We start from the raw sequence: 17,169 nt of genomic DNA on the forward strand, positions 1-17,169 counted from the left end.
AATTATTTCTTCTCTTAAATCTTCTAATTTACTTTTTTCCATTAGGTGATGCTTTTCTTTGTGCAGAGTTACGGTTTTGAGTGAAAAGTGTAGCTTTAGGATGTGTGGTTAGATCATTATATCTTTAAATCTGTATCATATATTTTTATTTATAAATTATTACAGAGGAGAGAAAAAATCACAAAAGAGATAGAGAGAGAAAGTTAGGGGCAGAAGAGAGAGAAAGAGAGACAGTAACCTCCCCTGTGGTGTATGTGTGTCCTTCATTCTTAAACACCAATTTCTTTTTTATTTTATTTTCTCTTTCTAATCATTTATTAGTAAAGTTTTATTAACCTAAACTTGGAGATAATTAACCCCTTCAGAAATCTGTAATGTTAATCAATATTTTTACTAATGTATTTTATTACCAAATAACTGTTTTGCAAGAAGTTGTGTTCTCATCTTAATAAACATAACATTTTTAACTAATTTGACTAGGTGGGATAGTTATTTATTTATTTAAATAAGTAAAAAAATTGCATCTTATTTTATATATAGTAATTTAATAATCAGTGATAAATCATAAAATTAGTTCAAATTTGCAGTGGATAATCCTTGACATTTTAGTTGAAAAATATCCTAAAAATTAAAGAATAATAGTATATATTTTTTAAATTTATTAAAAATTTTAAAAATATCAATAATTTTATTTTGTTTTAATTTCCTAAAAAAATTTTATTTGTATCAAAATAACTATGATAGCTGAATTTTTAAAAAATTTAGAATCAATCTAGTAATAATGTAAGATATTATATTTGGCTTGCTTGTGTTAAAATTTGTTCTTGTAAATTTATTCTTGAATTGATCTTAAATTTTTTTAAAAATTAGTCATAAATATATTTGATACAAATTGAGAATTTTTGGGACAAAATTAAATCAAATAAAAATTAAAAATATTTTTAGCAAACTTCAATAATAAATAGTATTTTATCCATAAATGAAAAGAACATCATTTTTTACCTATGTAATATTAGAACTATTAAATGACCTACTCTACCTATTTAGTTCTAGTTTGCTAAATTCATGATACGATTAAATCTATTTTGTTTACGAGTCATAATTTTTTAGTTTGGACTGTTTAGTCAATTCGATAGGCTTAATTTTTTATTTTATTTTTTAAAAAGATATTTTTAATAAAAAATACATTTTTTAGTTCAAAATTTTAAATAAACAGTATTTTTTGTTGATGGATTGAATTTTTAAGTCAAATAAAAGTATTGACCAGATAATTTTTTTAAATATAAAAAAATTTACTAATAATCTATTTAACCTATCATTTTTTAGGATTAATCAAGTTCAATCTGTCTAACCCAAATTTAAACTAACATAATTCAATCTGTCTTATATTCATAGGTATATTTAGTAGGATTAATTTGGTGGGTGCAATACTTTTTTAAGGTCACTAGTAAGTAGCAACGTGTCTTCTTTTTTCTGATAAAATTCAAGGTGTGTATTGTGTAATAGCAATAAATATGGAATAATTGAGATAGTAATCATTTGATTCTTCTATTATTAAGTTAAGGATTAAAAGAAGTAGGAAGTATCTTATTATATCATCTTGGATACAACAAAAGAAGAAAAGCTCATAAACCGTGACGTTATGTTAAATTTTAGTTGCTAATATTCTTTGACAATTGACACACAAAAATTTAACCAATAAATTCAAGGTGAATGTAAACTCACATTCTCTAAAATTTATCAAAATTGCACACACACTATTCATTTCTTTGATAAGTAAACACTCATCTCTTCTGCGTTAGCTAATTTAAAATTAAAAAATTTATTTTAATTTTTTTAACATTTATCATAAATTACTTAACTTAAAATTTAATTAATAAAATGAGAAACATAAAATACAATTATGCATAAAATTTTTTTGGGTAAAGTATTAAATTGGTTCCTACTTTGGATATAATTCTGTTTTGATCCTTAAGATTTAAAGTGTCTTATTTGAATTCAAAAAAATTTCATTTAATTTTAATGTAGTCTCACTATGAGGTCAAAGTTAAATAATTAACATAATATCTTATATGACAGCAGTTCAAAACAAGGTAGATAATTTAGAATAAGTACAAGCTCTAGAGAAACAAAATCAACCGTAGATGCATCAATATATTTATTTATTATTCTTCTTACAATTTAAATAAAATATATTTTATAGAACTAAAGAGAATGATAAATAAATGTATTGATATTTTCACAGTTGATTTTGTGCCTCTAGAATTTGTTCTTGTTCTCCAGATTATTGACTTTGTTTTTGTACTGCTGTTATATAGGATATTTCGTTAATTATTTAACTTGACTTTACGGTGGGACTACATTAAATTAAATAAAACTTTTTTGAATTCAAATAAGACACTTTAAACCTTAAGAATTAAAACATGATTATACCTAAACGTAAAGAATCAATTTAATACTTTATCTATTTTTTTATATTTTTAGTTTATCTTACCTTAGTTTCTTTTTTTTGCTTTCTTTTGGAGTAGTAGTAATAATAATTCAAACTCTTTATGGTTAATCATAGCTAAAAATTCTGATATTATAACACAAAATTTTTTATTTATAAAATTTAAGTTAATAAAAAATATGTATAAATAATTCTATCTATATCGTGTTAAAGTAAACAACAGATTCTTAGATGCATTTGTTGTCACTTCTATATTAACGTTTTTTAATTCTATGTTATTTGCTTCAGTTAATGACAAAAATGTATGTCATTCATGATAATGTTAAGAAAAGAATTTTTGTGATTGTTCTTCTATATCATTATGAATTTTTTTATAGATAAAGAATTTGTAGAAGTTAAAAATGACTTATGCAACTTTTATAATTTTAACAAATTTCAAAAGATATACGAGTATAATTTGTCATAAATTTAACATATGAGTTCAATTAGAAAATTAATTATTTTTAGTTAATATGAATTTTAATTTTAAATCTTAAATCTTATACTTAATTCTACAAACTAGTGCTAATTATGAAATGAACAAGCTAAGCATAAGATATAGAAACGGAAGTTTTATTGGATTTCAGTAAGTTAAATTATTCTTTAGTCCTGGAATTTTTTTCAAATTTGTAATTATTTTTCTGTATTTTAAAAATTTTTAATTGTTTTTATATAATTTTTTTAATAGTAAACATTGTAAAAATGTTTTTATCCCTCATATAACACTAGTGACTAATAAATATGCCTTAATATATTCAATTAATTAACATTTTTTTAATGGTAATGATGTAATTATAAATAAATTCAATTAAAATTTGTAAAGAATAAAAATTTAATTATAAATTTAATAAAATTACATAGAATAATAGAGTAATTTAATCATTTTAATAATAGCTTCATAAAGACTGATACACACCTAAACATTTATTTATTTATTTATTTTAAAGGCAAGGTTTCTACGTATATAATATATAAACATATATACTCAACTAACTCGTGGTGGATAAATTTCTTAAATATATTTGTTAATCATTGAAAACATTCTTTTGTTTGAACAATTAAAACGCATTGGTCACACCTAACAAGATTTAGATGAGTGATATGCCTATAAATTAATCATCAGTCAATATATAAAATATGAATTAATGTTCTGCTTAAAATGGTGGAACGGCGCATGCAATTTATTTTATTGGATCAAAATTAAAGATTATAATGGGTGTGATAGGAACATAAATACAAAATCTATAATTTTATATCAATAAATTGTAATTTATATATTTTAAAAAATATTTAAAAAGAACAATTTTATATTATTTATCTATCAATAATATAAATTTTTTATTTATGTCTTACATCAAAATTATATGTAATAAATATAAAATTTTAAATAATTAAGATCATTAATATAATTATATATTACTATTTCATATGTATATATAATATTAAAAGTATAGACTAATGCATATAGGATATGTGTATTATATATATATATATATATATATATATATATATATATATATATATATATATCTAGCCAGCTCACGAACTAATGCTGAGCTTATCCAAGCTCAACCTCAGCTCATTTAATTTATGAGCTCAATTCCAGGCTCAAGCTTGGCTCACCAACTCATGAGCTTAGCTTATCGAGCTCGAGCTGGCTCATGAGCTGGCTTGACTCAGTTCCAGCCCTAACCACAACTATATGTTTTAATATGAATGATCATTGTCATGGAATATTGTAATTTAAAAGAAAATAATTTTATTTTGCAAAAATAAATAAAAAACGCTCTCACATTATTAAGAAATAAGAAATTTGCAACATGTGTCAGCTTTTGGTTTTTGTTCTATTATAAAATTAAAAAAATTTTAATTTCTAGAACAAATTAAATATTTTTTTTTTTTTAGGATCTGTATTTTTTATTAGAGTTTTCTTGAAGTTCGTTCAACTCTCTCTCAAAAACTTTAGTAATACTCTAAAGTTCATCCAAATTTTTCGTGAATTACTTGAAATCGTACAAAAATCACCTAAGTCTTAGGCGAACTTTATACCATTCTCAAGATTTACATAGGATTCGATGAACTTGCCCCCAACTCTTTATAAATATCATCAAGTGAGAAGCTTACTCAATAAAAAAAATATTTTCACCTCTCATTCTACTCTTTTTTCTTCTGATTTTTATGCTTTAAAATGTCTGACATACTATTGTTATCTATTCATTATGATGGTGAAATATATATTAAAAAGATCTATTGCATTTAATTCTACTCAACTAACTTTTATATACATGCCAGCTGAAGTGAGATGTCTAACAACGTTGAAGAATTTTATAGTACATGTCATTGGTCAACAATACACAAAGAGAGTGAAAAGAACTATTATAGATACCCGATGGAAGTAGATGATACTTTTTTTTTACAAAAGGTATAATCTTATTATTCATGCGTGTATTTAGGTATTTTTTTTATTATTTTATATTTCATAGGTGACATTTTTATTATTATTTTATTATGTTACTACAATTCTAATAAGGTTTTGTGTGATCTAGGTATCAGATATGTGATGATGAGGGCATACATCTAATAAGGAGTTGACATAATCGTTGGACAAATATCCATCTCTTGGTGTTATTTGTTTTCTGGTCGACCTGTGTGGAGAGAATTCTTTGCATATGGTTATGATACCTCCTCAAGTGGACAGCCAGAACAAATGTTAGAAAATTAATGGTTGACCTAAGTATGTCACCTAAGGGTAGTCAAGAGGGCTCAAATATCGAGGATTCTAATTATGGGATGTTGCAAGCAGATTTTGAAAGCCATAAGGGTTCTGCGATCAGAGACTCAATGACAAATTCCTATCAAGTTAACCCTGTATCTAATAGTGAAGATGTAGAGGCTGAAACCATGGATATTCCGGATGAGGAGGAGGAAGAGATTAACTAATTCACAAACTCACAACTCGCATCAACACAGCCTGCTATTTCTCGACATACGATCATTTTGCTCACTTTTTCACATTGAATCTCGAGACAATGAATCAAGATTATTTGTTTGGTCCAAAAGACTTTGAGGGTGATCCTACCAACGGGTTTGAGATTGGGCAACTTTTTAAAAACAAGGAGGAAGTTATTATAGTAGTTAAGACATATTGCATTAGGAAGGTCGTAGAGTATAAGATATTAGAGAGTGACCAATTGAAATATGATGTATAGTGCACTCATTTTGGGTTAGGTTATCAATAGAGCATACGCATTTCTTATCGCTGAAAGTAGAAAAAATAGGAGGTGAGGACATACAATAGTCTTCATTCTTAGGGGTGGCAACATGCATCTTATCCGTGGGTACCCAACCCGGTCGGATAGGGTTGCCAACCTGATTCATTGCGGTAGAGTTGAATACGGAGCGGGTTTGAGTCCGAGTCGAGTAGGGTACGAGTTGAGTCTCACTTAGTGCAAAAGGTATTTACTACTGAGTCAAGATCATCAATTGATAATTTAATATTTTGTTTATATAAAAACCAATTCTATTTTAGTATATAAATATAACATTATATCACAACCCTACACTCAGATCACATATTTACAATCCTTCAAACTTCTCAAGAACCCTAATATCTAATTCTCTTATCTCAAATCTCAATCTCTCTGCAACTCTGTGTCTGCCCCCACTCTCCTTATCAGCGCTGCTTGCTAATATCTTTGACATTCGTATCCAACCCTTCAAAGAATTGCGAGAGATATCTATCCCCGTGTCTACTATTACTTCTGAGTCTTCTATCAACACAAGTGGTCGAGTAATTACTCCTTACCGTGATAGTCTTCATGAAGATACCATGGAGGTTCTTATGCGTAATCAAAACTGGTTGTGGGCAACATATCGAGAAAGAAATTATTTATGATTCGAATTTTCTATTTGTTTATGTTAATGCTAAATTTTTATATAGATTGATTAATAAATAATATATTTGATTTTTAGGTAAAAAATCTTATTATCAAATTACAAATGATGATGATAATAATGTTGTATCTGAAGTCGTATTAGTGATGATGTTATTATAGCAAATGGAATGCTCATGGACTTACAATAATTTTATTTGTGTTTATGTTATTAATTTAAGCAAAATTTTCATATAAAATTGAACATTTGATAGTTATGTTGTTTATGGGATGATTGTATTGTTTGTATTAAATTTTTAATTTTTATGTTCATTAGGTTATATAATAATATTGCATATTTGTAAAAATTCGCAGATAGGGTTAGGATTGAGTTGCTCTCAAGTCTCAATCCGCGAGTAAGGTTAGGAATGGATATAAACCCTACCCGCCTATTCTACCCATTGCCACCCTTAATCATTCTTGCATGTAAACATCAATAGGCCAAGACCATAAAAGATTGGACTCAAAGATGATAACTCAACACATTCACAATGATCAAAGCATATCTAATAATTGACATGAGAGTTTTGCTAGGATCCGTTAAGAATCACTTGGTTACAAAATGTCATACATAAAGGTTTGGTTTACAAAATAGAGAGTCATTGTTGGGATATATGGAGATTAGAAGGAATCATACAACAAGCTTCCTAGGTAGTTATTCGTAATGCAGATGTACTTACCCAGTAAGATTCATTACGTTTTATTTAGTTACATATACTTAATTAAATATTGATATGTTCTAACAACTATGATAATTTAGGTCATTGGGTGCAACTTGTAATATAGTCTTAGCGTGATGATGTTGATATTGCCATATTTTATTGGGAGTTCTGGACATTTCCTCCTTATGTGGAAACTTTCAAGCATTGCAAATCACTTATATCTATTGATGACACTACTTGTATAACAAATATGGAGGCACTCTATTTATGGCTATCGTCCAAGATGACAATTCAAATATATGCCTATTGCATTTGCCGTGGTTGAGAGAGACACAAAGGAGACTTGATCAAATTTCTGTCTTATCTCAGGTAGCATGTCACACCTCAGCCAAGTCTATTGGTAATTTTGGACTGGCACAAGTTGATTGATGCTGGATTGAACACTGATGGAAGTGGTTAAAAACCACCACGTGCCTTCCAAGTCTTTTGTACAAGACATATTGCGATCAATTTTATCACGCACTTCAAGAAAAAGGACTTAAAAAATTTTAACTATAATTTAAATAATACTTACATTATAAATAAATATCGTTGAGGACCCATCTCCACTGCCAAAGCCTAGTCTTCTCTCTGTCATTGAGTAGCTCCAAACCCACCCACCTACGATATCATGAGTTGTTAGAAATCACACAACTATAAACATTAACCTAAAAATAATAAAACCAATAAAAAGGTATCAATACTTCTCAACTAGAGAAAATCAGCGCTGGTCAAATTTGTCGGATCGACACATGGGTATGATGATATGCCCAAAGAGAAGTAACCACTGCATCTACCTAAGTTCTATTGCCTATAATTAGTGGCACGACACATCTGACGGCACAATCACGCCAGCACAATTGAACACTAAGACAATCTCCCACATTTATTAAAATCCTCCAACAGAAGGCAACCACCTCCTGTGAACAAGAGAGTTAGATGCATCCGGAAATAAATGCCTCTAATAATCTGCATGATTTATCCTCTGGTGCATTGTATCAGGTGCTCTTTTGACAACTCTGCTTCCAATTCTCGACATACAATATCTCAAAATCGTGAGAGGTTGACAATCCACTTGTTCTGTGCCTGTTTGTCATTGGGCCAGGTACAACTCTTAGTAGCTGATGGCAAAAGTCCTCAATAGAATATCCCTCGTAGAACTGCTCTCATCTACCGATGCAGCCGCGTACATGATCTCCATCAATATTAAACCCCAACTGATATGTCACGTCCAGCAGGGTAATGATCAACTCTCCACAGGACAGGTAAAAAGTATGGGACTCAGAGCACCATCTCTTGATCAAAGCAAAAACTAATGCCAGTCATGGTAATTCAGCACGTCTGAGGTGTGTCCTAATGTCCTCGCTCGACGACGTCCGTAAATTTCTTCTCATTCATAAGACCCGAATACCTTAACATAAAAGTGATACTTATAAAATTGAGGCTCCAACTAATAATACAAATTTTAAACACATAAAAGATATAAGTTAGATGTTATACCAGTTGCTAAAATTTATACATAATGTCTTCGTCGTTTAACAAGTTTTGTGTCATCAAACTACACTAAAATAAAATAAACTAAAATAAAATTAAATAAATAAAATTAAATAATTTAAAATAAACTAATTTTTTATTAATAATAACAACAATTAAAGTACAATAATTTAATAAATTAACCTAACATAAACTTCAACACAAAATAAGATAAAACTATCATAACATATTAAACATAAATTAAAAATATTATATAAAATAATTATAACAAAGAAACAGAGAGAGATGTGGGAGAGATAAAGAGAGAGAAGGAAAGAAGAAAGAAGCAGGAAAAAAAATGCGACAACCACACCACTTCTACAACACCATTACCAATACTGCCATCAACACAAGACATATACACTGACACGGGAGCAAGTAGTGTTAGTAGGTTAATTGTATTAGTTAATTGTAATAAGGGAATACAAATCCCATATTGTTTAGAATAGTGAACTTTGTGTTATGAGCTTTTTCTTCTCCCACTAGTATAAATAACTCAAGTACCTTTTATTTATGAAATGGAGTTGAAGTTGATTTGAGTATAAAATAAGCTGTGTGCTTATTTTTTTTCTAGGCCCTTTGAGAATAAGAGGCGCATCCTTGGCTTAACCAACTAAGGTGGGTTTATGGCTATTTTTACCATAGTGAGGTTGCTAACCTCGCCAAGATTAATGACCCAAACAACGTCCCAGTGTCATATACATAGAGAGAGAAAAGAGAGAAAAAAGAAGTAGAATGGAAAAAGAATAGAGAAGGCAAAACACGTCGCTGACGAAAGAGAGTCGATGCGCCACCAACTCTGGAAGTGAAACCAAAGAAAGACGAGCGAGAAAGAGAGGAAAATAGAGAAAAAACGAAGAAGATAAAGGAAAAGAGGGTGCGATGATGAGGAACATCTTGCCCACTAGGTTTACATCTCTGGCATCATTCTCCCACTACGCGTGCGTTCTGCCTTGGTCACTAGAGCAGTCAACGACGAGACAAGACAAAGGAAAAATGAGTAGATCTAGCGGCAACAAGGCTGGCAACGAGAAAGAATAAGAGAGGAGTTGAGATAAGGAGTAGATCTGAGTAAGCTAAGTGAGATTAAGATGGCAAAAATAGTGAGAAACTAAGAACGAGGGAGGTAAAGGGGATGACTGATTTTGATTTTGATTTTGATTTTGATTTTGGAAATGATTGATTTTATTCATGAGTAAAAACAAAAAAAAGAGGTTGAAAATAACATAATAGAGATAAAGATAATTTAAAATTTTTTTAAAAATTATTAGAGTCAATTTTAGTTTTAACAATTGATTAATTTTGTCAAATGATTTATTTTTTATAAATACAGCATTAGTTTAAATTTTTATAATTAGTTTTATCAATAGTCAAATCTTTATAATAAAAAATGGCTATTTACTTGATAATCTTATATATAAATTGTTTTACCACGTTATTGCTTTGAGTATTGAGTAACACTTTTCAGTATGTTCAGTATTTTAGCATTTTTTGTCTCCAAATTTCAATAATGTTTGCACATGGTAACCTTTTCATATGACCAAACCAATTTAGTTTGGAGAAATTAAATTAAGTATATTATATCAAAACAATGGAGAAATTTTATCCCAAAAATAAAAATGATAGAAAATGGATGCAGACGTCGTCGAATGTCTAATTTTATCGCTACATGCAACTTTTATAAGTCAATATTATATATATATATTATATATATATATATGCCTTATATGCCTTTTTCAGTGTGATTTAAAATTTCATCTTGTGCCAAAAATATTATGTCATTTCAACTGTTTTCATAATTTTAATTTTAATTAATATGAATAAACCATACATATCTTTTCTTGCAATTTTTAAAAATATTTTACATTTTACTCAGTTATATATTTCCCTATAACAACTTAAAATCCTTTTCTACTTCATATGTTTCTTATGACAAGTTTAGCATTTTCAATTTTAACATTAAGTTTTAAAATATGAATAAACATATAGTTACTTTAAAATATTTTATTTAATTTTTATGCTTAATTTTTTAACAATTTTTTATTTGTATCTATAGTAAAACTCTATTATTATAAAAGCTCAAAAACTGTGCAACTCTATCATAACCAAATCATATACATTATCATGTATGGTGTTTGTTGGATGAACGAAAAAACAACACAGTAGGTAAAATAAAAATAATATTATAAAATTACTTTTTCTAAAACTTAAACATCAAATAAAAAAAAGTAACATCAATGTTTATATTTCTAATACTGTCTCAAATAAAATTTTTTTTAGGTTTATTTAATTTTTGCATAAATTTTTATTTATTTTATACTATTTTTTATTTTTAGAATTCACCAAGATTCAAATTCTATTTTTTGGATATAAAATTTTGATACTATATTATAAAATTATTCTTTTAAAAATTTAAACTAATAAAAAAATAATATAAATAATTATATTTCTGATAGAAAAATAAATCACAAAACTCAAAAGGCTAAAATAATATAATAAATAAAAGAAAAAAGTTTTAATAATGAAGACAATGCTGTGTTGAGGAAGAGAATAAAAAAATCACTACTTTGTAGCAATATATAGTAACTTTAAAATATCATAAAGTTAAAGTGATCTACTATGGGAAGGTGTATGTGAAAAACTACTCTTTCTTCTAAGTGAAGGACCAGTATATAGATATATTGGGAAGTGCATGGTATGAGGGAAATCAGGACCTTGTCTTACTCTAATTGATGTTATTTTGGGGATTGGATTATCATCATTCATGTATGTGGACTCATCACTCATTGTGGTTTTCAGGAGAGTTGGGTTTTATTCTAAAAAATAAAAAAGAATGAAATTGGAAATATTTGGATAAAACTGAAAATAAATAGTAACGACCTAGCAAAGATAGATTATTATTTTAATAAAAAAATATAATATCAATAATATGATCATCTACTTTTTTAGTTAAGCACTTTAAATTTAGATCTTAGTGTAATTAAGATTCCTCCTGAACATGTATGCGAGAGAAATTAAAGCTGAAATCAGTAAATGAATTTGATAAGAAATTAAAGGTGAAACCTTTAAAGCCTAGTAGTTAATTACTTAATTACTTGCAACTTTTGGTACTACTATGTACAGGGTAGTATTCCATAAAAACTATATAAAGTTCGTGAGGGAAAGATAAAAAAAATAAATATTTGTTTATAACTTTATATACAGTACGTATAAATTACCTAGCAAGTAAGCAAATTATAGCAACTAGCTAGCTTAGCTATTAGGGTAGCTAAAATTAGATTTAATTATTTGGTTGATCTTTATCGTTTTATTAAATTTATAATTAATTTTTTATATATTTTTTAATTAAAATTTTATATTATTAATTTATTAGTGTAAAAAATTTAAAATTAATAGAATATTTATTCACAAATTAAAGGTACCTAATTTAATATCTAATTAATTCTTTAGTCACAAAAAAATATCTAATTAAGTCTTTAATCAAATATTTTTTGAGAATAATATTTCGTTAATTTTGATGTTTTTTATATGAAAATTACCTAATTAGTAATTATAAAATTAAAAGTAGTATAAAGGCCTAATTGAAAAAAAAATATGAAAAGTTTATATATCTAGTAAAACTATAAGACCAACAAAATAATTATACCTAAAAAATACTACCATTATAAAAATATGGTCTCTCACCAACTTTCTTTCTAACCACACTTAAAAATGTGGCCTAAAAGAATCATCTATCACATTTTTGTGAGGATAGCATTTATTATGAGTTTTAACCACATTTTGTTACGCTTGTAAAATATAGCGATAGAGTGTAATTGGTACACTTTTAAAGTGTAACTAGTATTTTATTTTTAAACAACTCTTAAAAAACATGACCTACTTTTTTTACTATTTAGTCTTCCAATATAAATGCCGCCATAAAAAATTTCTACTAAAATAAAAAATTTAAAAATACTTTTGCTAGTACCTTTTGAACCCTTATAATTTTTTTGTTATTTTTTTTAATTATTAATACAATTTTTTTAGTTTAATAATTTAATAATATATTTTAATCTATATTTTTAATATTAATAACTAATTAATGACAATAAATAATAAATTTTGAAAGTTCTCTAACATTCTTCAAACTAAAACAACAAGTACTCTGGGAAAAAAACAAATACTCTCACGTCTCAATAGCTCCCCTTATGCTTTCACTCTGAATCTGCCACCTTCACCCGTCCTCCAGCTTTGAGTCATTGTGCCTCAATCAGCCTCGCGCTGTTGCTTTGCATCTCCTCCGCCTCACTTCCGTCACATCTTCCTGCTTCATATAGGTGTCTGCCAGTGCTTTACATCATTAATTGCCTAGCTTTTTGCTTTTCTGCTACTTGTCATCCATCCTTTGCATTGTGCCTTGCTACTGCTGCTCGCTCTACGATTCTATATTATTGAATCCCTAGGTTTTTTTATTTTTGGATTGGTTAATTTTATGGTTTTTATAATGGGAGCCACTTAGATAAAGACGTCTAAAACGTATTTTTTAAAGATATTTTCTAGTAACTAAAATTTAACACATATAATAAATTAAATCGTAGCCTTATCTTAATATCTATAGATACACTTTTCTCACAAAAGAGGATGCTTTTCAAGAGCACTCTAATGGTTAGGTTTTGGGTACGCTTTATAAGCGCTTCCTAATATATGCGGCTATAACACTTGGGAATTTTTTTCCCTTTTCACACCTGCACCCTCTTTCTCCTTTCGCAGAAAGCTAAGAGAGAGTTCTTTTCTCTCTTCCTCAACCTCGTCCATACCTTCCTCTTCTCCATGCACCACATCCTCACACAGCTTTGCTACGCCACACCACTACCGCGGCTCTATTACAATGCACCACCTTCGTAGCTCTCCTACGTCGCACCACCGCCTCTCCTGCTCTTTTGCTTCTTTGTTCGCCGCTGCTTTCTTGTGCTCCGTGTCTCCTTTGCTACTCGTGCCACCTATGCTCCATCCATCCCTGCTCGATTCGCTTTCCTTCATCACAATAGGTAGGCTTTTAGTTTTTTTCCTAATTTAGGCAATTAGGGTTCTTAATCCCCACTCCCTAATCAGTAGCGCATGTTAAATTTTATTAGGATTCTATATCACAATTTCATATTTAGTTAGGATTTTTCTATGTCTGGTTCAATTTCTGTCGTGTTGTCTATGTTAGAAGCTTTCTCGTGAGAATCGCATATGAGCATTACTTGTTATTATTAGTGTTGAATTCTAATTTTGTTTTTTATTCAATTTGTGATGAATTGACTTTGTGTTTTTGTGAGAAGGTGTCCTGCGGTTTAGGATTTTGATTTTATGGTTTTTAAGTTGGAGGTTTTCGCTTCTGAATGTGTATTGTTTCTGGTTATAGGTTTTGTTTTGGGTTTTGATTCGCCAAAAATAGATTAAGCCAGGGAATTCCATGGATCGCAGCAAGGTCTTCGTCAACGCCTTGCAAGTTCTCTCTCATTCTCCTTCTCACTATTTCATTTTCAGCTCAGATTTGCATTTATTTTTACTGTGTTGACCTTTTAACTTTCGGTTACTCTCTGATTTGATAGCGAAGAGAAATTCTATTTTACATATAAAATACGGTGAAAATTGCATCGTTTCTAAGCTATGCACTTGCATTGCTAATTACAGTTGTTGACTTAAATTTGAAACCTCAATTATATGTGTTTTTGAAGAGTTTTGTTATTGTAAATTGCCGTTACATATGTGAAAAATATGACGGGTGGAAGAAGTTGCATTAAAATCTGGGATGGAAGTAAGAAACAATGGTGTTGAGTTCAAAAGAGGAATCTTATCATGTTACTGAAAATTTGAGATATCTTAGATGATTATAATTGAGGTTAATTTTGACTTATAATAAATCCAAATTATACTAATTTGCGGCATTAAGTAAGTTGAAACTCCGGATGATATAATTTTTTTTGTCGATTTTTATAATATTGTTGTACCTATATATGACTCTTTCCCTTTTTATTCTTTCTGGTTTGTTGAGTTTGAGGTTCAGTTCCCTTATCTACCTGCTGAAATTTTGGCATTTGCAGTGACAAGTTATATACAGAAGGGGGAAGCATTTGTCAATTATTAGTTTATTACATGGTACTTAATTATTACATTAGATGCCAATAATTGTTGAATATTTTTTAAAAATTAGAACCCAATAAACGTTGCTTCGACAACAGCCAATATTCATTGGTCTTAACTGATCATTGAATACCATATTAGCAAGATATAACAGGTATTTTACCTCCCTTATGAATCCGACTTCTGAAATTTCTTGGACTTGCTCTTCTACGACCTCTGCCCTTTCGGGATAAGTTTTCGTTGTTTTTGCTTGAAGATGAGTTTGTGTTACTGTGTTCACAGTTAATGTGTAGTAGAAGAAAGAAAAATTCTCCTTCTCAAATTTCCTAGTTGTTTTCTGTCATTCAATGAAATTATTGAAAAAAATTGTAAAAAAGAAATCTAAAGTAGCATAATTGAAGGTGGAACAAATTGTCATAATAATAATAAGCATATCAATAAGTTTTAACAAAAGTAACAATAATCCTGTCATATTTCCAGACAAGTAAAGAGTAGTGCTAATTCCAAAATACACTCTAGCTAAAGGACACATAGTGCTATCATTGTCATATTGTATTCAAATATATTAAAAGTCTACTGTCTTAAATTCAGTCCACAAAACAAAAAGTATGATTCACAAAAAGATTCGCACTTTCATCCAAAATAGGCTGCACAGATCAGGTACATCTTCATTTCTTCTTCCTTGGTGGCTTGAAGCCAGGTGTTGGGACAAATTTCAGGAAGTTTGCCAGTCTGAAAGATGTGGCTGAGCTTGCTCCTTGTAGTGGATCCATAGTAACCGATCCTAATGGTGGTGTGGAGGACCTCCTTCTGGTCTGCAACTTGGATGACCTCGTAGGTGGATCTTGTTTCAGTAGGACATAAATTTAGTTGAATTTATACAACAATTTTAACTATGAGTTGTGAAACTAAATGTAACTACCTCTTGACTTTGTTAGGACTGTTGTGCATCGGAGTAGTTTGGCTGGAGAGGTCGATCTCAACCACCTGGGCATCAACTGGTGCAGGTGACTGAGCAGGGACTTCTGGAGCAGCTTGAGAAGGTGCTTCTGGAGGAGCCTGACCAGGTGCATCTGGAGGAGCATTTCCTTCTGCATTGGCCTTTGTCTTAGCAGCAGCGGCAGCTGCAGCTGCATCAGCAACAGCTTGAGCAAAATCAGCTGCTCTCTTTTTTGGACAACCCCTCTTTGTGTGCCCCTTCTGTAGACAGTATCTGCAAGTAAATGGTTTAAGGTGTCTCTTTAGAGTCCTAGTCACCTTAGATTTCTTGCTTCCTCCATTACCCTCATCTGCATCCTTTCTCTTTTTCTTGTTAGTGGTCTGGTATTCTTCTTTTTGTTTGGTACTTGTGGTCTATTCTGCTAAGATTTTTTCTAAAGAGATTGTCTAGGCAATGGATTTATATAATGTGCATAAGTGTCTCTATATGCGTCCATAGTGAGCCTCTTATGACAGAAATTTTCAGGTCTATTATTCACCCTTGCAAGTGCTGCACACACATGCACACAGGGCATTCCTGAAGTAATTAACAAAGTAATGTGTTATTAAAGTATTTAATAAATCACAAATACACAGGTCTTAAAGGCTGGTTAATTACCTGTTAACATCCAAAATTGACATGTGCACAGTCGTTTGCCCAAATCCACTATCATGTTAGTTGGATGACCGTGCACTTCAAACTTCTCGTACGCATCATCCCCAGTCCAGATTGGCATCCAACTCTTAGACTCCTTCCTGATCTTGTTCAACCTACTTTGAACCACTGGTGGTAGCTTTCTCACATGGTTGGCTAACTTCACTTTGTTTTTAGCGATTGATCTCATGATAAACATTCTGACCTCCTCAAGTAGCGTGATGATTGGCTTGGCCCTTACTTTCTTAATTCTTGCATTAAAGATCCCGCATGCGTTATTGCAGATATTATCAAGTTTAGGAGCATGACTGAATGCTGACTTTGTCCACGAGTCCATAGGCCACTTGTTCAGGTAATTCAGCTCGATTGGTGGCTTCTCTAGCACATATGTGGTCATCATTGAAAGTTTTATCTGCCAATATGTCTCCTCATGATCCCATGAGGCATATACCACACTTGCACTCCTCAGCCTTACAGACAGCCCTGCATCTCTGAATTGTAAACTCTCTCACTGCCTCTCTGAACTCAGACTTTGTATTAAACTTTATCCCTACCTCAAGTTTTAAATCACCGAACCGAATACCATCTCTAAATACCGGAAATAGTTCATCAGGCTCTTCTTCAAAAAATTCATCTTCTGAAGGAGGAGGAGTCTTCATTTTCTCCGAGTGCCAAGAGTTGGCCCCATCAAACTCTGCTATAGGATCCAAAGCATTGTCCAGGTTTTCATCTCCTGTGACAGGAACTTCTAAGAAACTTAAGTCCACCTCACAC

This window comes from Arachis stenosperma, chromosome 9, assembly GCF_014773155.1.
Source record: "Arachis stenosperma cultivar V10309 chromosome 9, arast.V10309.gnm1.PFL2, whole genome shotgun sequence".
In the NCBI taxonomy this organism is placed as follows: Eukaryota; Viridiplantae; Streptophyta; class Magnoliopsida; order Fabales; family Fabaceae; genus Arachis; species Arachis stenosperma.